The sequence below is a fragment of the Ruditapes philippinarum genome, unplaced genomic scaffold (genome assembly GCF_026571515.1).
Source record: "Ruditapes philippinarum isolate M1 unplaced genomic scaffold, ASM2657151v2 ctg2299_1_1_1_1, whole genome shotgun sequence".
Classification (NCBI taxonomy): Eukaryota; Metazoa; Mollusca; class Bivalvia; order Venerida; family Veneridae; genus Ruditapes; species Ruditapes philippinarum.
The window spans coordinates 38,281-61,754 of record NW_026861485.1 but is presented as its reverse complement, the minus strand read 5'-3'; positions in this window follow the sequence as shown (position 1 = coordinate 61,754).

Below are 23,474 nucleotides of genomic sequence, written 5' to 3'. Positions count from 1 at the left end.
AGGTGGATAGATCTCACTCAGGAGGTGTGCGCTGCACAAGAGTGATAACTCTACCATTCCTAATTTTCTAGTTATTGCCCTTTGTTACTTTTCATACTTAATTTTTCACCTGAGTGGAGCATAAATTAACTAAAAAAACACTTTGAAATGTCAATGTAATCTTAGATTACAAGGTACACGGTAGATAGATCTTTTTGAGGAGGAATGTTGTGCGAAAGAATGATAACTCTACCCTTTATATTTTTTGAGTTATTGTCATTTGTTATTTTTCATACATTTTGTCCGGAGAATATCTCAAAAAATGTTAGAGGTAACAACTTGAAACTTCATAGGTGGATAGATCTCATTAAGGAGGAGTGCAGCGCACAAGAATGATAACCAACCGTGCATTGTTTTTCAGTTATTGCCCTTTGTTATTTTTCATACTTAATTTTTGTCCAGGATATAACTACAAAAGCCTTTGAGATATCAACATGAAACTTCATAGGTGGATAGATCTTCCTCAGGAGGTGTGCAGTGCTTAAGAGTGATATATTCACTTCTCATATTTTTTGAGTTATTGCCCTTTGTTATTTTTCATACTAAATTTTTCACCTGAGTGGAGCATATCTCTGAGAAAGTCTTTGAAATGTCAACATGAAACTTCATAGGTGGATAGATCTTTTTGAGCAGGAATGTTGTGTGCAAGCATGATAACTCTACCCTTTATAATGTTTAAGTTAGTATCATTTGTTATTTTTCAAACCTTATCTCAAAAAGTGTTAGAGGTAACAACTTGAAACTTCATAGGTGGATAGATCTTATTGAGGAGAATTGCAGCACACTAGAATGATAACCTATCGTGCATTGTTTTTCAGTTATTGCATTTGTTATTTTTCATACTTTATTTTTGTCCACAGTATTACTACAAAAGCCTTTGAGATATCAACATGAACTTTCATAGGTGGATAGATCTTACTCAGGAGGTATGCAGTGCAAAAGAGTGATAACTCTGCCCTTCATAATTTTGAGTTATTGCCCTTTGTTATTTTCCATACTCAATTTTTCACCTGAGTGGAGCATAACTCAGAGTCTTTGAGATGTCATTATGAAACTTCATAGGTGGATAGATCTTATCAAGGAAGAATGTTGTGCGCAAGAATGATACCTCTACCCATTATAATTTTTGAGTTATTGCCTTCTGTCTTTTTTCATTTGTTTTGTTCGGAGCTTTCAAAACGTGTTCTAGGTAACAACTTCAGATGGATAGATCTCATTGAGGAGTGCAGCACACAAGAATGATAACCTATCGTGCCTTATTTTTCAGTTATTGTCCTATGTTATTTTTCATACTTCTTTGAAAGATCTCACTCAGGAGGTGGTTATTTTTCATTCTTAATTTTTTGCCTGAGCATAACTGAAAAAGCCTTTGAGATATCAATATGAAACTTCATAGATGGATAGATCTCTCACTAGGGAGGTGTGCAGTGCAAAAGAGTAATAACCCCACCCTTTATATTGAGTTATTGCCCTTTGTTATTTTTCATATTTTATTTTTCACCCGAGTAGCGCATAACTAAAAAATCTTTGAGATGTCAACATGAAACATCATGGGTGAATAGATCATATTGGGAAGGAATATTATGCGCAAGAATGATACCCTTTATATTTTGTTAGTTATTGCCCTTTGTTATTTCTCATACTTTTTGTCCGAAGTTTATCTCAAAAAGTGTTTGAAACTTCATAGGTGGATAGATCTCAAAGCGGAGTGCATCACACAAGATATTTAGCCTACCGTGCATTATTTTTTCAGTTATTGCCCTTTGATATTTTTCATACTAAATTTTTGTCCAGAGCATAACTACAAAAGCCTTTGAGATATCAACATGAACCTTCATAGGTGGATAGATCTCACTGAAGAGGTATGCAGTACACAAGAATGATAATTATTCTGCTCTACCACATATACATGGCTCTTGCAACAAGTTACATTATGATATTTAAAAACCTTCTGAACAAGTTAACATATCAATTCAACACAATGCTATTTGGAGATACCTTATCAATATACTTAACCGCTTTTTGTTGTTTTTTTGTGAGGGAGTGGGGTGGGTGGTTTGGGTTTTTTGTTTTTCGCCGTGACAATCATATTGCTGCATTTCCCAGCAATTTTTTACTTGTTTGTATACATGTATTTAATGCAATAAAACTTGTTTAAACTAAAGCACGAATTTGATAAGTTCAACTGCCAATGACACGAGATATACGACCGCTTCCATCATTGCTGCAAATGGTTAATCTTCCCTCTACAGTTTGTATCTTTCGGTGCTGTTTCCACTCATCAACAAAATATGTGTGTTTCAAAAAGAAAATAAAAAACTGAAAAAAAACCCTGAAAAACTACCATGCACATTTTTAAAGAATTTTACGTCGTCATAGAAGTGACATAATGATATAATCTTTACGTTTTCTATACATTTATAGATACAATTATATTCATGAAATATTAAGAATAGAAACGATTTTGATGTCCCATGCCGGTAAAGTCAAGTACGTGTTACCAGGTCGTATGCAAATCATATATTTAAAAATATCTTTAAAAAACTTTTTTTACAAGATCCCGAAATATCAGGAAATAAAAGATTAGGGAATTAAAACAAACATTTTTTCGTTTATCACAAAGCAAGGGTTATATAAACTCATTTGGTATATTTAAACAAAGTCATGAGACTTTATTTTTATTTTAAAACTGAGATTGCCATTACAGAAAAAAATCTATTTTCAAAGCCTATAATGAAAAAGAAAGAAAACTGTCATGTTTGCTATGAGTTTACGCACTAATAACCCTAGTCCCGAGGGAAAAGTCAGAATTTTAAATTTGGGATTTTCAATGCCCTTTTATGAACACAGCGACTATATTATATCTTGGGCAATTGTGGTGACAGAAGAAAAGAAAAACATCGACACATGAGAAACGGTGCACAGTCAGAATGACACAATCGTAATTAATAACAATAATATAGGCCTTTAGCTTTTATGAAATTAAATAGGCATAACGTTTTTCTGTTTTAAATCCTAGATAGTTTCACATAAATATCTTAGAATATATCATCACTGTTGTAAAATCAACCAAAGACAATCAAAGAGCGCAAGTCGTTGTATGGTTATATTAAGTTAGAGATTGTCGGCCTTTCCTTTTGTTATGATACGAACAAGAACTCATCATAAGAAGGATTTCTTATCGGAATGTACTAGTAACTGGGGATAAAACGTCTAAATTGTGTTTGTGCTAATCAAGTCTTCTTCCTGAAAGCTTCCAAAAAGGTAATAATGAAGGGAAGTAGCAGTTGATTGCGTTTTGATGGTATACATAGAAGTATATAAATTATGCTTACATACCAATTGTCTTTATCCACCGAAAAATAGCTTTGAAATTCGATCAAGCTGAAATATTTTTGTCCAAGAACTTCGAGCGTACTTTAAATTTTTATTTAACTGAAAATCAAAGGTCACATTTTTCCAACTGGATTGATTATTGTTATTAATATAACTATAAGCTGATTAATGATAATATAAATAAATTTCTTGGGCTGTTCGCCGTATAAACAGTAGAACGGAAATGCGCACAAATAACATGGCTTCCTACATTATAGACTGTTAACAAAACTAGATAATTGCGTTTCGTTATTTTTATGTCAAAATTATCAACTTCACTGATATAGAAGAAAGTTTCATCGCAATGATAACTATATGAGCCGTGTCATGACAAAACCAACATAGTGGGTTTGCGACCAGAATGGATCCAGACCATCCTGCGCATCCGCGCAGTCTGGTCAGGATCCATGCTGTTCGCTATCAGTTTCTCTACTTGTTATAGGGTTTGTAAGCGAAATGCATGGATCCTGATCAGACTGCGCGGATGCGCAGGCTGGTCTGGATCCATGCTGGTCGCAAACGCACTATATGTAGGTTTTGTCGTGACGCGGCTCATATATACTTGGACTATTTTTGTTCGGAAGCATTCGCAAGGAGTGAGACTATTTACAGTGTTGAGCACCACTCTACATATTATTTTCCGGTATATTCGGAGCTTCCAGCGGGTTAATACATTACTCGTTGGTTATTTTTATGTCCCAAAATATACATGAACACTTCCTTCTTGATTGAATGCTTTAACAAAATACAGAGTTAGCTCGACGAAAACCTGTATTGTTTCAACACTTCCTGTATTTCCTGAATTACTCTAACCTATTAATTAATACCAGCAAGTAAAGAGTGAAATTTAGCGCACTTACTCTGAAGTCGCTTTCATTCGCTTTTGGGGGAAAACCGAAGAAAAAAAATAATAGTATCTAAATAAAAGTTAAATTTAAATCACATTTAAATCAATAAAAAAAATTACATGCTTTTCGGTGGTTTATACAAATATATCAGTGAATAAAAACTGATAATTTTACTGTTTTAAGCCCCTTACGTTGTTTCAGTGAAATACAAGCGTTCACAGTACTGGAAACCAACTTAATGACGTGACGTCGTAAATGACGTCGCGTTGTATTATTATTTGGCGCGATTTTCATGTAGTATTGGGCTAAATGTCTTTTTGAACGTTTCTTTGCATATAATAAAAAGAAAATTTGTTTAGTTCAGAGAAAGACTGAAATTCTAACATATTTTTGAGAAAAAGCCTTAGTTAGCTGGACCCGCCAATTTGAAACTCTTAGACTGGTCCTATTTTTGAGCTATAATTAGATTTCAAGACGCTTTTGAAAAAAAAAACATGTTGTAAAGCGCCAACAAAATTCAGACTGCTAGTGGCAGTCTTCTGTCCGAAGAAGACTTCCGGTAGAAGTCACGTATGATGAAGAAAATCAGTAAATAAATATTATAATCATTGAGAAAAACTGAAGTAACGATGATGAAAATAAGAAATTATTTTTTAATATCCATTTTAATAAATCATCACGTTTGAATAAATAAAAATCTACTTTGATTACAGATAAACAAAAAAAAATGGCTGATGAGATATTCGGAAATACTCGGAATACTTGCATGATAGGCTGAACATCACCTATTCATTCGTATGTTAAAATTAACAATTAACATAAAATACAATTAGGGTATAGAACTCGACACTTTGCGAACTTTCGAGTAGCGTCATGTAAAATGTTAACGTATTTCAGGTTAGATTCCGTTGATTTTTTTAATAGTTTCAGCCAATTTTTGTACACGACGTCAAAGTTGATTCACAAAGACTGTTCCTGCGTATCCTTGACAACTGTTACGGGTACTACCACGCCACCAGCAAACACATTATCTAAAATGCTACTGTATTCGACAGAAATTGTTTTTCTCTCTTTATTTTGTGTTTATTCCGCTATAAATGACATTATGACCACTGCAGATATACCGAAGTGTACGGAATTCTACATAAATTATTATAAATAGGTCTGAAATTTAAAATACGGAGGTGTGCATGGCCGTATATCATGCAATACGTACATGACTAATATTCCGTCATTCGTACATTCGAAATATACGGCAACTTTGTTGTACGAAGTCCTTACTTTACTTAAATACGATTATTTTTATTAAAAGTCAATAAATTCCTAAAATACGAAATTTTGTATTCTTGCAAATACGGATTCTACCAAGATGTAATCCTGAATTACCATTTTCTTTTAAAGGAAAGAAATAGTCTGATCTGACATTTGTCAGAAAATTTAAAAAGTAAAGCTTTAAATAAATGTAATATTTTACGGTTTTATTAACATATCAATTGCATACTGATTATATGGTCAGTGGACAGAATATATCAACATCAAAAGATCCTCGACAGTGTCCGTTGTATGTACAGACAAAAGAACCTACTCAAATGTCCAAAATTTTCCCCGAATGGAACTGTCTTGCAGTGAAAGAAACCAACTAAACTTGATATTTAAAGAACATGTGTCAAATGTCTATCTTTAAAGATTTTGTTATTCATTATCTACAGTTTCAGAATGTTTTCACATTGAGGCATATAAATGTTAAAAAAGAACACTTCTGACAAAAGTTAAAAAGATGAACACTAACGGAAATTCAATAAGAATCTTACACCGGCTACCGGTACAGACCGGAATATCTAGCTCGATGGTGACTGTTTACGGCGGTAACGAGGCTCTGTCGAGTTTCCGCCGTAAACAGTCACCCGAGAGCTAGATATTCCTGTCTGTACTGACAGCCGGTGTTTGATTCTTTTTCTTGCATATAACATATCAATTATTTTCAAACAGAAATTACAAAAACGGATATTGTCATAACGCACCTTTTACTTATAGTGGCGTATGAACATAACGGTTAAGTGACGTCATCCTATAAGAACGCAATTCATTCATAAAGGCTCGCGTCAATGACGTCATTTAAAACACGCGACTTGTCTTACATGGGGGGTGTAAGATAGAGTTTTCTAGCACCGGTGTAAACGGTAGGTAATCCTGTCTGTCTGCAAGAAAACATATTCAAAACATATCGAAATTCAACTCCAGCTCGAAATTCGGGTTTTGAAAATTGTGAATTTCGATCTTCGAGCTGGCTCGAAATTCAACTCCAGCTCGAAATTCAACTTTTGAAAATTTTGAATTTCCATCTCCGAGCTGGCTCGAAATTCAACTCCAGCTCGAAATTCAACTTTTGAAAATTTTGAATTCCGATCTTCGAGCTGGCACGAAATTCAACTCTAGCTCGAAATTCAACTTTTGAAAATTTTGAATTTCGATCTTCGAGTCAGCTCGAAATTCAACTTCTGAAAATTTTGGTTATTTATGTATGTTCGTGAAGTTGGCAGCCTAACAGCCTGAAGTTGGCAGCCTAACAGCCTGAATTTGGCATCCTAACAGCCTGGCAGCCTGGCAAACCTAGCTAAACGCTGTTTTCCGGTATTTCTTTACATAGCTGTTGGAAATTCGCTTATGGAGTGTAATAACGAATTCTTCATTTTTTTGGTCGTCATTGAATTAACAGATACTACTATTGAGGAAAATAATTAAATATCATTGAAGGAATAATTCCATACAAAAATAAAGTAAAGTACACAAGCTTAATAAGAAAACGTCTCTCTTTATTTATGATGGAAGATGCCACTACGACTGTATTAATTTCATTAAATTTCATTATAAAGAATTCAATTAATTAAGGGAACATTGGTAATTTTCAAACACGTCATTTCACCTTACACGGCAAAATAATGATAGACAGTGCAGGGTCTTTCAATTCAAAAAAATTATTGAAAATATCAACAATATGTCCGATTAAAATATCTCCGGCTTCTATGAAATATTCATTAATCAAGTAGTCTAAGGAGCCAGCTTTACCGCGTTTAAGAGACTTAATCGCCTTCAAGACTTCTTCTGACGTAATATCCCCGTCGAGCTCTTTATATATGACATCAGTATGGTTCAGATTTCTCTTAAAAAATTCCTCTGTGTCGTGATTGCCTGAGATTGAAATTTCCTCAGATATCCCTTTAAAATATTCGTAAAAATCGGCTATATCAATATTTTCTCATTTTATGCATTTCTTTTTGAGAAATACGACCAAAATGCTTTGGGATTTTTTCAACGTAAGTTTTCAATTTCTTACATTTTTAACTTAGTATATATTTTTTTCTACCTCTTCAAAACAGTTTTGTACTCTCTCTTTTTTAGATTAAAATAAATTCTATTTTCGTCTGTTTTCGTACAATTGAACAATTTCAATGCTTCGAGGTATTCTAATTTCTTATTATGACATTCGTTGTCAAACCACTGAGACAGTTTAACAGTATATTTTTTGTGTGTACAAAGCCCAACTTTGTTTACGTTTCTTTACTGCTGTTTTGAACAGCAGAGAAACAACATTGTTTATAAGATTTACAAAATCGCCAACGATTTACAAACAAAACGTAACAAACAATATTTTAACTGCCTTAAACAGGACACCATAGACACCAACGGAAATTGTAGCGAACTTGATAGCGCAACTCATGAGTACATTCAGTTCATCGAGAAATGAATCAAATAAACTGCATGGATGGCCATTTCCAGGAACATAGTTACTGTTGATTTTAGCATTGACGGAACTAACATGCAGTTGTTCGTTTGATGATGCTAAAACTTTTATCTTTTTTGTATTATATCGTCTGACATTCTATAGAAACAACATTAAACATGTAATTTACTGTCCCACTCCACCCTTCCCCCACCAACAAAAAACATTGGCCACATACAGCTGAACATTGCGTTAAGCCAAGCATGTTAAGAAGGAAACTTACCAAATTTGGGGTCCAAAACGTTATCCATATAACATTGACGCAAAACATGTTCAGAGACGGTTTCAATGTTCAATGACATAAAAGATCTCTCTGATGAAGGCAGTCATTTTTACAGTGTTTATCGTGAATGAATTAATAATATCTGTCATATGTTGCGGTTCGGATCGGAATATCCGTCCCGAGGTGACCCGCCCATTTGGCGGTAACGAGGCTTGCCGAGTTACCGCACATGGGCGAGTTACCGAGGGACGGATATTCCGATCCGAACCGCAAACATATGTCAGATATTTTTTCTTGCATATTTTACGATATAACATTATATTTTAAATTCTTTATCTTAATTTTCAATGGGAATTTATGCCATTACAACCGAAACTATTTTCGTACAACAGCGTATGAAATTACAACTTCATTCATAACGGTAAAATTACGTCATCCTAAGCGTGACATTGTACAGCACGCGACTCATCTGGCACCCCCTATGCCAGATGAAATTTCCGGCATGGGTAATACTAACGGAAACGCCAGTCTGATATGCAAGAAAATAATATCTGTCATATTTTGCGGTTCGGATCGGAATACCCGTCCCGAGGTGACCCGCCCATTGGGCGGTAACGAGGCTTGCCGGGTGACCGAGGGGCGGGTATTCCGATCCGAACCGCAAACATATGTCAGATATTTTTTCTTGCATATTCTATAATATTCCATTATAATTTAAATTCTTTATCTTTATTTTCAAGGAAAATTCATATCATTACAGCCGTAACTATTTTCTTACAACAGCGTATGAAATTGCAACTTCATTCATAACGGTAAAATGACGTCATTCTAAGCGTGCCATTGTTCAGCACGCGACTCATCTGGCACCCCCATGTCAGATGAAGTTTCCGGTATGGGTAAAACACACGGAAACGCCAGTCTGCTATGCAAGAAAGTGAATTCTGTCCGATTGTAATAAGTGCACGAAAATGTCGTGCGAATACAATTTACCAACACCTTTCACTGCCCAAAACTTAAAGGCCACGCAAATATTTTCTATAGTTTTATATTTTCAACTTGAACATACAATTAATTTCAATTTCTTCTATTTATAATTAAATGTGTTTATTCATTTATTTGTTCTTTACACTTAAACGTCGTAACTATATAGTTACTTGTACTGTATCCATTACATGTGTAGTCACTTAAATAACCTGATAATAGATTTAATCTGGTTATGGTTACTGAGTCGTTTGACAAGTATTTTGTATGTATTGTTATTTAATATCATATATAGAGATGTATAGTCTGATTTTATTGACCTGTCAATTATGAATACATTATAGCACTCATTTGAATATTCGATCCCACTTCGGGTTTGTCCGTTTATTTTACGAGAATTAATATGGAGTATTTAACTAACATTTTGAAAACTCCCCCTAGCTTAATATAAATTCTCGTAACATCCGCAATAGCACAGTCGGTTAAGTGATTACTTAATGTACGAGAGGTCCGAAGTTCGGTCCATTATTTTTAAATTCTTTTTAGGCTTATTCTTTCTTTATATTTAAGTATATTTTAATGAAAATTGTCAAGCGTTTGCAAAATTGTCTACACGGATATGAAACAACTAAGAAACATTGAATTTTCACGTTTTGTATTGTATTTTACGGCACTGAAATGACATTCATTGATTTAAATCCAAATGAATTTTGAATATTAATTCTTAAACAAGTAAAGTATTTACCCCCCTAAAAATGCAAAGCATATTAAAACAGAAAGAACAACCAAACTTCAAAAATGTTGAAAATTGTTATGAATAAGGAAAAAAAACCGGACATACGCTGTCTCGATCTTACAACACGTATGGCATTTAGACATTATATACCCGTAGTTTACCCTATTTCGCTATAACGGTCAGTGTAACTTCTGAATAGAAACAAGATTAATTTAATCATATCTTACTGCGTACATCTCACGGAATTTACCGAACATTTATCGGATATTAATATATTCTGTGCATTGACCGTATAATCAGTATGGAATTGACAGGTTAATAAAATCAAACAATAATACATGATAACTTGAGCCATTGTTTACATAACAAAGACCAATAACAATGCGAAAAATAGGTTAGGCAGATCAATGCCACAACCTATAAAAATGAAAATAAAACTACAAGTTATCATATGTCTTGTTAGCACAGTAGGTAGAGCAACCATGCCAGTAATGTGTTTTACCCGTACAGGCAGAAGTTCGACTACTGGCACGACACATTTGTTTTTACCTCAGAAAGTCAATTTTTCAGAAACAAGTTTAACCGCTTTTTTTCATATACATACATGAATATGAGATCGAATATTTTATTACACTGCGATCAAAAAATACAAAAAGAAAATAGAATAGAAATATAAAAAATAAATATATACTATAAAATATATATTATAAGAAGAAAACAAAAAGGAAAACGAAAAATAAATAAATAATAATGATAAACAAGAGGGCCATGATGGCCCTGAGGTCGCTCACCTGTATATAGCCCCCCACCCCGCCCCCACCCATCCCCAATCTTTACCCAAGGGCTTTTATTTGTTTATTTGAACAGACTTGGTAGACACCCATAAGAAGATGTTTCATGCAAAACATCTAAGTTCTAGCTCATTGGGTTTTTTTAAAAGAAGATTTTTTAAGTTTTTACTATACACATATAGTTATAAAACAATGACACCCCTCGGGCAGGGCCAGTTTTGACCCCCAGGCTTTTATTTGAACAAACTTTGTAGATATTTACTTAAAGATGTTTCATGCTTAATATCTAAACTCTAGCTATTTGGGTTTTTTCAAAGAAGATTTTTAAGTTTTTGCTATATGCATATAGGGAAAATCAATGACCCCCTGGGGCAGGGCCAATTTTGACCCCAGGGCTTTTATTTGAACAAACTTGGTAGACATTCACTAGAAGATGTTTCATGCCAAATATCTAAGCTCTAGCTCTTACAGTTCTTTAAAAGAAGATTTTTTTAAGTTTTTACTATATGCATATAGGGAAAATCAATGACCCCCCGGGGCGGGGCCAATTTTGACCCCAGGGCTTTAATTTGAACAAACTTGGTAGACACTCACTAGAAGATGTTTCATGCTAAATATCTTAGCTCTAGCTCTTACGGTTCTTTAAAAGAAGATTTTTTAAGTTTTTACTATATGCATATAGGGAAAATCAATGACCCCCCGGGGCAAGGCCAATTTTGACCTCAGGGCTTTTATTTGAACAAAATTGGTAGACACTCACTAGAAGATGTTTCATGCCAAATATCTTAGCTCTAGCTCTTTGGGTTCTTTAAAAGAAGATTTTTTCAGTTTTTACTATATGCATATAGAGAAAATCAATGACCCCCGGGGCGGGGCCAATTTTGACCCCCGGGCTTTTATTTGAACAAAATTGGTAGACACTCACTAGAAGATGTTTCATGCCAAATATCTTAGCTCTAGCTCTTTGGGTTCTTTAAAAGAAGATTTTTTCAGTTTTTACTATATGCATATAGAGAAAATCAATGACCCCCGGGGCGGGGCCAATTTTGACCCCCGGGCTTTTATTTGAACAAACTTGGTAGACACTCACTAGAAGATGGTTCATGCCAAATATCTTAGCTCTAGCTCTTAAGGTTCTTTAAAAGAAGATTTTTTAAGTTTTTACTATATGCATATAGGGAAAATCAATGACCCCCTGGGGCGGGGCCAATTTTGACCCCAGGGCTTTTATTTGAACAAACTTGGTAGACACTCATTAGAAGATGTTTCATGCCAAATATCTAAGCTCTAGCTCTTAGGGTTGTTTAAAAGAAGATATTTAAAGATTTTTCTTTCGGTTGCCATGGCAACCAGAGTTCTGCATGGAATTAAATTCTTTGAACAATTTTTAAAGGTGACCACCAAAGGAACATTCCTGTGAAGTTTGGATGAAATTGGCTCAGTGGTTTATGAGGAGATGTCATTTAAAGCAAAAGTTTACGGACGGACGACGGACGGACGGACGGACGACGGACGGACGCCGGACGAAAAGCGATCACAAAAGCTCACCCTGTCACTTTGTGACAGGTGAGCTAAAAAACAGAACAAGAAGAAAAAACTGTGGATATAAAATGGCAATACGTAGGGTTCGAACCTATGGGTACAAAACACTAAAAGTTACAATAATTTCGATCTACCGGCAGAGCCATAACGGTAATACACCAACGATACTGCAAGAATAATGCTATATAGTATATGTTAGTGTTTACTTTTACAATATCGGATTATAATCCAGATAACCCCGTTTTTGGACTTTCCCATGTACCGTTAAGACCAAATTATCATCCTAGGACAGTACCTTATTGTTTTCGTTTAATTCTATTTGAAAGACCCTGAACAGTGTTATGTTACTATGTACTTCATTTGGTGTAATTCCCCAGAGGTAAACCCGTAACATACCGGAAAACGGTGTTAAGCTGGGTTTACGAACGGGTCAGTAAACTGGAGTCAGAGTAAAGGAATCACAGATTCATATATGGAGCAATTACCTTTTAAACATCTTTGATAGATCCATGAAAACAACGTGTATTTAATAAATAGGCGAATGTAATAGCGTTTTTTTTTAGCCCCAACTTTAGTGGCGGGCATTTAGATTTACCCTTGTCAGTCCGTTCTTCCGTCCGTCCGTTCTCTTTTGTCTCGCACGTAACTCAAAATGTATTTGATTAAGAGTCATAAAACTTAACAGGAATGTTGATCAGCATGTGTAGTTGTGCACCTGGGTATTTTCGTGGGGATGTATTCAGTAGTTTTAGAGTTATTGTTCTTGACTTAGTAAAAAATTGCAATTTTTAACTTATTTTTTAACTTATGTCGCATGTAACTCAACAAGGATTTGACATAGAGTCATTAAACCTTACTGGAAGGTTGCTCAGCATATATAGTTGTGCACCTGGGGTTTCGCTTGTGGATTTATCCAGTATTTGTAGTGTTATTTCCCTTGACTTAATAAAATCCGTTTCATTTTGTTGTTGTTTGTTCCTTGAGTGCTTGAGTTAAAATCAACCAACTTTACAGGAATAATGATCAACATCACTAAATTACAGGAATAATGATCAACATCACTGTGAAGCTTTGCATCTGGGACTTTGCATGTGATTTTTTCAGTTTTGTTAGAGTTATTGCCCTTGACTTACAGCAGTATAAATTTGCAATTATCAGCTTGTTCATACATAGCTCAAAAAGTATTTGACTTGTAGGCCTGAACGTTTACAAGAATGTTGATCAGCATGTGTAACTATGCAGCTTGGGTTTGCTTGTGAATGTATTCAGTATTTGTAAAGTTCTAACTTAGTAAAAGATTTTTTAGTTTTCAACTTGTGGCACATGTAGTCCAAAAAATATTTGACCTAGAGTCATAAGATAGACAGAACAGTGACGTGTGGGGGCACCCGTGTCCTAGGGACACATTTCTAGTTTTTTTCTATAAATCTCCTTTTTTTGCTGAAAACACGAGAGCCTGACTCGGAGCGTAGCTTGCGTAACGCACAAGTTTACGTGCGTAACATTTATCGAGAAAAATGAAAATGATATATAATATGATGTGAAATTATCAGCATAACAATTGTAGAGGCATACAACGCCACTCCATTATTTTGCTGTGTCGTATACTAGGTCAGGATGCGGCAACTATGGATCAAATTGGTTTTGTTCTTAAGTTCAGATAATCTTTATGTTCATTTATATGTTCGTTTAATCATTGTATATCTCTTTACATTTCAAATTTTTTTTATCGTTACGGACCTAAAGTAAATATGCGTTGAACATCGTCAACTTCATATAAACATATTCATACAAAATAGCATATCAAAAATAACTCACATGACGCCGCTTATTGTCCATTGGCAGCGACATTATTAGCCGAGAAAATGTTCTAAGACTAAGACTACTTCCTACGTTATTCGAAAACATGTTTAAAATGAAGTTATTTTTCTTTTTTAAATAAAGATCACGATATAGGAATAAGGCGTGAAGGTTATGTGCTACCAATTCATTTCCGACTGTTTTCATGTTTATACTCTCCTTAGTTTTCTTTAGGCTGCTAGGCTGCCAGACTGCTAACTTCACAGATTTCGAAGCGTCAAAATGATAAAAAAAAGTTCAATATTTTCAAAAATAAAGATCGCGATACTGAAATAAGACGTGGAATGGACTTAGTATGTGCTACCGATTCATTTCCGACTGTTTTCATGTTTGTACTATCCTTACTTTTCTTTAGGCTGTTAGGCTGCTAGGCTGATATGCTGCTAATTTCACAAATTTCAAAGCGTCAGAATGAAAAAATTAAGTTAATTAAGGTAGAACTCGACACTTTGCGAACTTTCGAGTGGCGTCTTAAAAATGGCATGCAAAAAGTTGACCATATTTCATTTCTGATTAGGTTCCGTTGATTTTAATTCAATAATTTCAGCCAATTTTTGTACACACGGCGTCAAAGTTGACCATCAAAGCCCGTTTTTGAACATGACGTCGTTGCGTATCCTTGGCAACTGTTACGGGTATTTCAACGCCATTGGCGGACAAAATATCTTAAATTCTACAGCATTCGACGGAAATTATTTTTTCTTTTAAGCTGATATAAAATTTATCGTTTTACACCGAAAAATGTTTGAAAAATGGAAAGAAAATTGTTAATTTTATGTAAAATTTGACGTTCTGTTTAGCCTTTGACAGCGGCTTATTTAAAAATTCCTGAAATAAATTTTTGATTGTTTTCTTTATACGTCCTTTAAATTGTAAACTTAGTTTAAATAACTAAAAAGATAAGGGGGTCACCGACTCAAAAATGCATCGACCTTATAAACAGTGTAGTATAATTTGACATCAAAACTTATGAAGACGTGACAACTTTCAGAATGTGCTGTATTTGCATAATAATACTTATTAATTATGCGTGCTTTGATAGATTAATCGTTAAAATTCTTGTTTCCTTGTAAAGAGGATGTATTAAACATTAATATACACGTAAACTGTATAGCGTTTGTAATATAAACTCTTGATAAAGTTTCCTTTTAAAAGGAAAGGCTTGCTTAGTTGTGCCATCGTCCCATCCCTTTAAAAAAATTTTTTTTTTGTTTCAATTTATTATCACATTTTTTTTTGAATAACTGTATTTGTATATCATAAAAGGTTTATTTAGTTTTTTCTTTCTTTTTTTTCCCTCGAAATTTTTTTTATCACTTTTAAAGGGATAGGTAGGGTAAGCCCAAGACTGGACGTTGTTTGAGCACCAGTGTTATGCATGCAAAAGAAGGACCAGAAGTTTACTGATTATAACTGAACAGGAACAGGCTGACGATAACAGTAACAATTGTTTTGTAAAAACAAATATTTTTTGTCAAAAACAATTTGAAATATATTCTCTATTTTATAAAACTAATAGAGAAAATAATCAATCGTAAAAATACTAAGATTGGCTCTCCCACGTGGAGATCTATCTATCATACTGAAGGGAAACAAGTGTGCACATTTCATTTCCACTTTTTTCGCAGAGAGAGTCATTCGTTTTTGCAGTTGCTTATTTCATTTATATAGCAGCTTTATAGACAAGTAAATGCACTTAAAAACTTCGTTAAGTGGTACCAATTAATAAGCATGTATCAACTATGTTACACCTAAAATATCTATGATTACAGATATACCGATAACACATGATGCGCTATCTGTAGATCAGCACGTGGTAAGGTTAATGATATGCATGGGCTATTTTTAGATTACCTCACCAAGACGTTTAAACTCTACGTTAGAATTGCGGACTCAGTAGATCTATTCTAAATATAACTCGACCATGCACTAATATTCTGTGTGATTGACCGCCCTTTGGAGACGGTAACCATTCTCTATTGTTTAAAACTAATAAATACAAAAACCAATTTTAAAAGAAACCAACGTTTGCGTCTTGAATAAAGAATTGAAACGTTTAGAATTCTACTTACGCTTTATATAAATCAAGTAAAAATATTATTGATTTTATGGTTAAATTACCGGTGTTTATTGTTCAGCCCTTGTACATGTAGTATAAAATAGATAAGGTGTGTCACGTTACCCGTTTGAACGTGTATAGTCAGACTTTCACAAAAACAAAACAAACAAAAAAGAACAACAAAAAAACGGTTAGTGAATTAATTAACCGGAAACAGAAATAAGTATTAAAGACAAAAACTAAAGAAATTTGAGATAAGTTTAAATATAAAATTTAACTTGTGTTGACTGTTTTTGCACGTACTCTTTGTCGCTACATTGTGACGTCACTATACAACACTTTAAACGTCTGTACGGCTTTAATTACTGAATTAAAGAGATTGCTGTTCGGATGTTTTTAGTTAGACCTTTTTTCTAGCATTCCAGCTAGTTTTCTGAACAAAATTCATCAACAAGTTGTTTTTATTTATAAGATTTCTCAAATAAATTGACATCGTCAATGTGTCGGATAAAAAATTACATGGAACGCCATAGCTTCCTCATATTGTTTCATTTTGTTTTATTTTCCCTAGAAAACGTCTTATTATGTATAATAGTAGTGTTGACTTGCCAAAGTTTTATATATAGAATCTTCATTAAAGTCGCATTCATAAAAAACAAAATATACAACATTTTAATCACAAATTGTAAAATATAAAATCATAAAATTGCAAGTATGGTCAATTAAAATGAAACGGGAGATAACCATGCGAGTAATTCCTATCTGTACTGAAGAGTTACCTTTCATTTTTATGCTTATATACAATCTATCAAAATTAAATTAAGAAACTGCTGCTAACCTTGTGCGAAAAGAACTTCGAATAATTATAGCGATTTTGGAAAAAAACATCCTAGTTGTTTTGAAGAAATAATTTTTATATGAAAAATATTTTTAAAACATTTAATATAAAGTGATTATTGGTATTTAAATAAACTTTAGTGTAATGGTATATCGATAAACACAGAAATTTAAGGGGTCGTGTACGCTCAAATACAAATTTATTTCGAAAAATTTCACTTTCAAAATTATTTGTTTCGTTAACACAAAAAATATAATGTTAATTAGTTTACTGCGGGGTCCATGAGTGTGTCGTTTTATGTCCGTCAGTCCGTTTGCCAAGTTTGATGAATGCTTAAAATCGTCCAAACTTACAAGTTGTACACGGTAAAACGAGTCTTGCATAGCTTAGGTGCTTTTGTACACGCATTTGTTTGTGATTATAATTTGTCTAAAATTTAATGTGTCTGACTATCCAGCATTTAAAGCAGAAATAATTGTTGCTTACGAACCAACATAAATATCTGCGTCGTAATTCTTATACAATCGCCTAACGCAAATTACAAAGGTTCGATCCTAGATTGTTGAAGCAGATTTTATAAGGCAAAAGTACATGCACAGATCACATATCAAATTGGCCTTAGTTTAAAAAAAGTCATCCGCTCGGGAGACAACAATGTAAAGAGATAAAAATTATACTATTTCTTTTGTGGAAAACAAAAACATAGTCAGCTTCTTTATCAATTGTTAAAACATTTATGATGGCATATTTCTGCCAACAGCTGACCATTTAATTATAGCGTTAACTATTTAACACTTAGCACTTTTAAGTGTTTTTGGAAGTTAGATACTTATTCGCTATATATCTATTTAACATAAAAAATATCTATTTAATCTGATTAATATCTGTGATTTATCGTATTAACACGAAAAATAACTAGTTAGTTAGATAGTTAACGCGATAATTATATGGTTAACTGTTGGCAGAAATATGCTACCATAGGAATTTAAAATGTAATAATATTTTGTTGAGCTAATTCAGCACACCATCAGACTTACTGTCAAAGACTCATGTATTCTTCATTTTTTTGACATGAAAATATTGTAAAAGGTAATGTGGCTACAGACAAGACAATTTTTTAATTAGATATTGTTTCAATTGACTTCAGTGTTTTATTGGTTGACGTGATTATTTGGTTAATTTTATCATTGTTTTAACTCGCTACAATTCTTTGATTGTTAAACATGATGACTCTATTTGTTTAGATATTGGTTTACTAAACTGGAATTCTTTAAGTGTTAGACACGACAATAATGTTAATTTAGATATTGATTGTTTTACTAATTGTTTGACGTGACAATATTGTTAATTTAAATATTGTTTTCTTAGCTACAGTTCTTTGATTTTTTAACCTGGCTATATTGTTAACAATAATTAACAGAACATGTACTAGCTTAAATGATGATGATGGTGGTGATGATGATGATGATAATAATGATAATAAATGAATAAATAAATAATAATAATAATAATAACCCCAAAAACAGTGTAAATATAACCTCCTCTTCAAATTTTGTTTTGAATATGTTTGAATTTCCCCATTGTTTATATTTTGAAATAACTTGGCGCGAATGATCAGCATAATAGGAGTATGTGTCATGAGCAACATTCAGCCCCCATCTCATGTCTGCAAGGTAAGGGTCTGAGCTTAACATAGTATGTTTTAATGCTTATGATGCAATATATATTGGCATACGAGTGCAGTTATGACTGGTATTTCAATGATCGAGAAAAAAGACCCTATAGTAAATTGGTTTGTCCATATTTGAATATGACTACACCCTACAATTACAAATATTGACTTTTAAAATGTTTTACTTACATAACCTGTCGGAGAAACATTACAGCTCTGTAATGATGATAAAATTATTCTTCAGTGGTTGATAAGCATGGTAAGGTTGATAGATTAATCAAAATACAAACACAGGTGGTCCTTTAATTCTAGCCTGAGCATTTCAAAGAAAACAATGGTTGATGTGTAGACAAATAAATGACTATAAATAAATTATGTAAGCTCGACTGTGAAACAAACAACTTGTTAAGCAGACGGAATTGATCGAATATTCATTTGAATACAAAGATTTCATTACATGCTTTTCGGTGGTTTATAGAAATAAAGCAGTGAAATAAAAAAAACTGATATTTTCACTGATTGAAACAGCGACATTATCAATTTGATATTTTCACTGTTTTGAATTAAAGCCCAGTATGATATTTCATTGTAATTCCTGCGTGCACAGTACTGGAAACCAACTTACGTACGTGACGTCTTTAATGACGTCACGTTGTATTATTTGGCGCGCTTTATTTAATTTAGCATTAGGTTAAACCGTTTTTTAAACGTTTCTTTGCATATAAGAAAAAGAAAATTTGTTCAGTTTAGTGTAAGATTGGGATATATTTAACATTGTGAACACCCAAAGTTTATATTTCACGAGTGGCGCAGCTCGGTGAAATATATTCCGATTTTAAACTGAACCAAACAAATATCCTCTATAACTCTTTGAATAAGTGTGATTGGTATCATTTTGAGTCACCTTGTGATATATATGTTACCAGCAGAAAGAGCACATATCACTCTAAAATAAATTATAATATTTTGCAGTTAACAACAATCCGCAGTACAAGCATAATACACTGACTGTACATTCTTTTGAAGACAGGCAGTGCGATTGAAGTGACATTGCAAATTCATTCTATCTAGTTTTATATCAAGATATGATTCATACTGGTAAAATATGTTTTTGTAAAGATTGACATCGGTATTATCATTCTGTAAATTTGCTAAAAAATGCTGTCAATTTCTTATTTTGCTTAGAGATTTTAACACAATTCAATGCATCACCGGCATGCGGCTACGCTAACAATTTTTTCACTTTTTACTTATTTACTTATTTCCTGACCATGTGTTTGTTTTTGCTTTCAAATTGACGTCTTATTTCAAACCCATCTCAAACCGTAACTTTATATCTCTAAACTGATGATCATAAGCTATTGTTTAGCACGCAGGGTCAAACCACTCTACTGCAATTACCAGATGGTCTAACTATGTATACAATACATAAAAAATAGAAACAAACGAAACGATGTACTAAACTAACGTTGCAGTGTAAAATTGGTGGACATAAAGTTTATGTTGTGAACATGTTAAAAGTTGATTAAATATTTTTTGTATAAATTATTATCTTTAACACTCCCAATACCATATGGTAAATGTTTAAAAGTTTTCAGAACGAATTTAACGTCAGACGGGAGTCATAATTTGAATGTTGCCAGCTTTGAGAGCATTCTTTAGTCTTGTATGTTTCCTTTATTTTAATATATTGACTTTTCCTTTAATTTCCGTGCAATGTCAAACATATGTAGAATGAAACGAACGGCAATTGAATATTTGTCGTATTGGTCATCAAAACTCAAAATATTGTATGACTAGTTTCAAGCTCATACATGTTCATGTACCCAACGCAGCAGAACCTTGACATTCCAAACACAAATGTATAAAACTGAATTGGAAATGAAAGGTCTGGAATTCCGTCAAAATTTATGTTAATAATAGTTCGTACCACACCTTACAGATGCCACGAAAGAATCATAAATGGAGACTGTTGATAAGCTTGATAAATATGATATTGATTTGATATTGATAAATGTAATATTTCATACCTTTATTGAGCAGATAATAAATTGTTCTAGAATAAACTGTTATTATCTATCACATAAATGTTCATACCGAAATCACGGAGAACTCTATGAACTCTTGCAATGTTTGTACCCAATTGAATGTAATCATTACTTAATGGAAAAAATGTTCATTGAATACACATTAAATCTAATCAACTCGGTCATATCTGCACATGTGGTGAGGAACTACTGAACACAAGACTAATGGTTTTCGTGTCGCAGAGTATTGGCGACATATAGGAATTACTTCTTCATCGTCGGTTTGTCCGTCTGTCTGTCTGCCCGTCTGTCCGGACTTCTTCTCAGACACGAATGGTGCAATTTCATCCAATTTCTACAAGAGTGATCAGTACCAAGTCTTGTTGTTTATATTGTCAGCATTTTGCAGTTCAATGATTCTTGTCAGAGTTCTTGTCCTTTAATGTTTTTATAAATTTTTACGTTTGTCAGGATCACTCACTTTTACAACTTATGCAATTTCAATGAATTTTTACAGTAGCTCAAGTATTTGTGCTTGTTACACGGGTTTTTCTTTGAATTATTTTAGGCTAAGATATGGCCCTTAAATGCTTTGTGTATGTTACCAGCTACACAAAAGCGTTCCTAGACTACTCCTCAGAAAATACTGGGACAATTTCATCCAAACTCAGCTCCATGTCCAGTTGTGCAACTCATCGGTATCTTCTGATTAATTGATTTCCGTTATTGCACTTTTTTGTTTTAAAAATTTTGACGGACTACTATTCTTATACGCTAACGCAATTCCAGTGAAACGTTACAGGGTTGATCTGTAGCTCAAATACTTGCCAAATTACTAGGAAATTTTGGTTAAATGATTCCGGGCCGAGTTATGGCTCTTGAATAAAAAGGTGGTTAATATAGTTTGTCCCGACTACTCCTCTTATACCGCTTACGCAAATCAATGGAACGTTACATGCGTGATTTGTAGCTTAAGTTCTTATGCATATTACACATGTTTTCCGCTTATATGATTTTTGCCTTTGAATAAAAAGGTGTTTTTGTTTGTTGCCAAATACACAGAGACTTGTCTGTACTACTCCTTGGTCCAATTTCATCCAAATTTTACGTAAAAAATAAATGCCAACTCTAAATTTCACCATTTTCGTGTTTAAATGTTGAATTATGCTTACGGCGGGACGTGGGCGTTAACTTGCTCCATGAACAGGCTCAATCAAACCGAGCCTGCAATAGTTTCAATACTGTTGAGCTTTCTTTAAGGATTCTGTTTTTTTCTCCATTCTAGTTGTGCATTTCATCGGCATATTCCGGTTCAAAGACTTTTGATAGCGTTATGGCCTTTTAATGATTATTATCTTTAAATTCGTTCGGACTACTCCTCGAGACCAAGCGCACATTACATGGGTTTCCGGTTGAATGATTTTGCTGGGCTATGACTCTAAAAAAAAAGGAAAAAATAACACGCGTTTTGGCTTGTTAATAATTTTAATGTCTCCTGCTACACAGTAGAGCTCTGGAACATGTAATTTGCTATCACAAGGCGACACGTGTGATCATTTATCGCTCGTGTCTAAAATATGTGATCCCTTTTGAAGAAATGGATATGTTATGCTTATTATGATATGTTGATTGTAATCTTGTGAAAGTTATAAGTTTGACAGAATTTCGATGATTTGGTTGTTTGATTTCCAAGTGGCCTTAAAGAATCAGAACATTAGTTGGATAGCTTATCATTATTAGTTCAGTTTACAATTATTGAATGCATGTAGTTGTGAAAATGTTTGATTATAACATTTCTATGGTAAGTTAATGATACAGTAGTTATTGCAAAGAAACAACATAAGCAATACTAAAGATAATGTCGTGGTATTTCATTTTCAAAGTCATATGACGTTATTCGGTCGTTTTATTTCTGTCATTTAATTCCAAAATGTAGTAAACATTCTCTAGAAAGCTGGCGAACGTGGGTAAAGAATTTATGCACACAGCCCGACTTGAAACACAAAATTGATTTTCACTTCAGTAAACTAAGAACATACATGTATGACAACTGACATCCGTTTAGACCCATACATATACACATTGATATCATGAATAAAACTAGTTAATATACATTTTGTGTACAGTAGTAATTACGCATAAAAACCATTCCTAGTGAAAGCAAATGATTTGATGATTACATGTATTCTAAATGTATTAGATGTATGAAAATTAGCAAACAGCCATTTTCATTAAAAATTATCAAACAAAATAACATAAGAATTGCAGACTCGATTTATTGAGGGATAATAGGTGCCCCTAGAATGGTTATTTTTCAACGGATTTTGATCAGTTTTGAAGGTTAAAAATTGACCCATTGATTTACAACAAACCGTGTTATATTTCAATACTTCATGAAGTTGGACCGTTCGTTCGTTCTAAAATCAACCCTTTCCCCCATGAGCATATTGTGAAAAATGGCCGTTTTCACTGAAAAGCCTCCTGCTACAAGTTCAAACTGCTATGAAACTATGAAAAATGCTTCAATACCAATCAAACTTGGCACAAATGTTGACTGGACCATTGCCTTTGTAACGACATGCTCAGTCTTAAATTTCCTGTTACCATGGCAACGAGGGGACATCTCAAAATTGCCAAAAATCACTATTTTGCCTCGATTTTTTTCATCAAAATTTATTTCAAAGTGCTGCAACTTCTCAAGG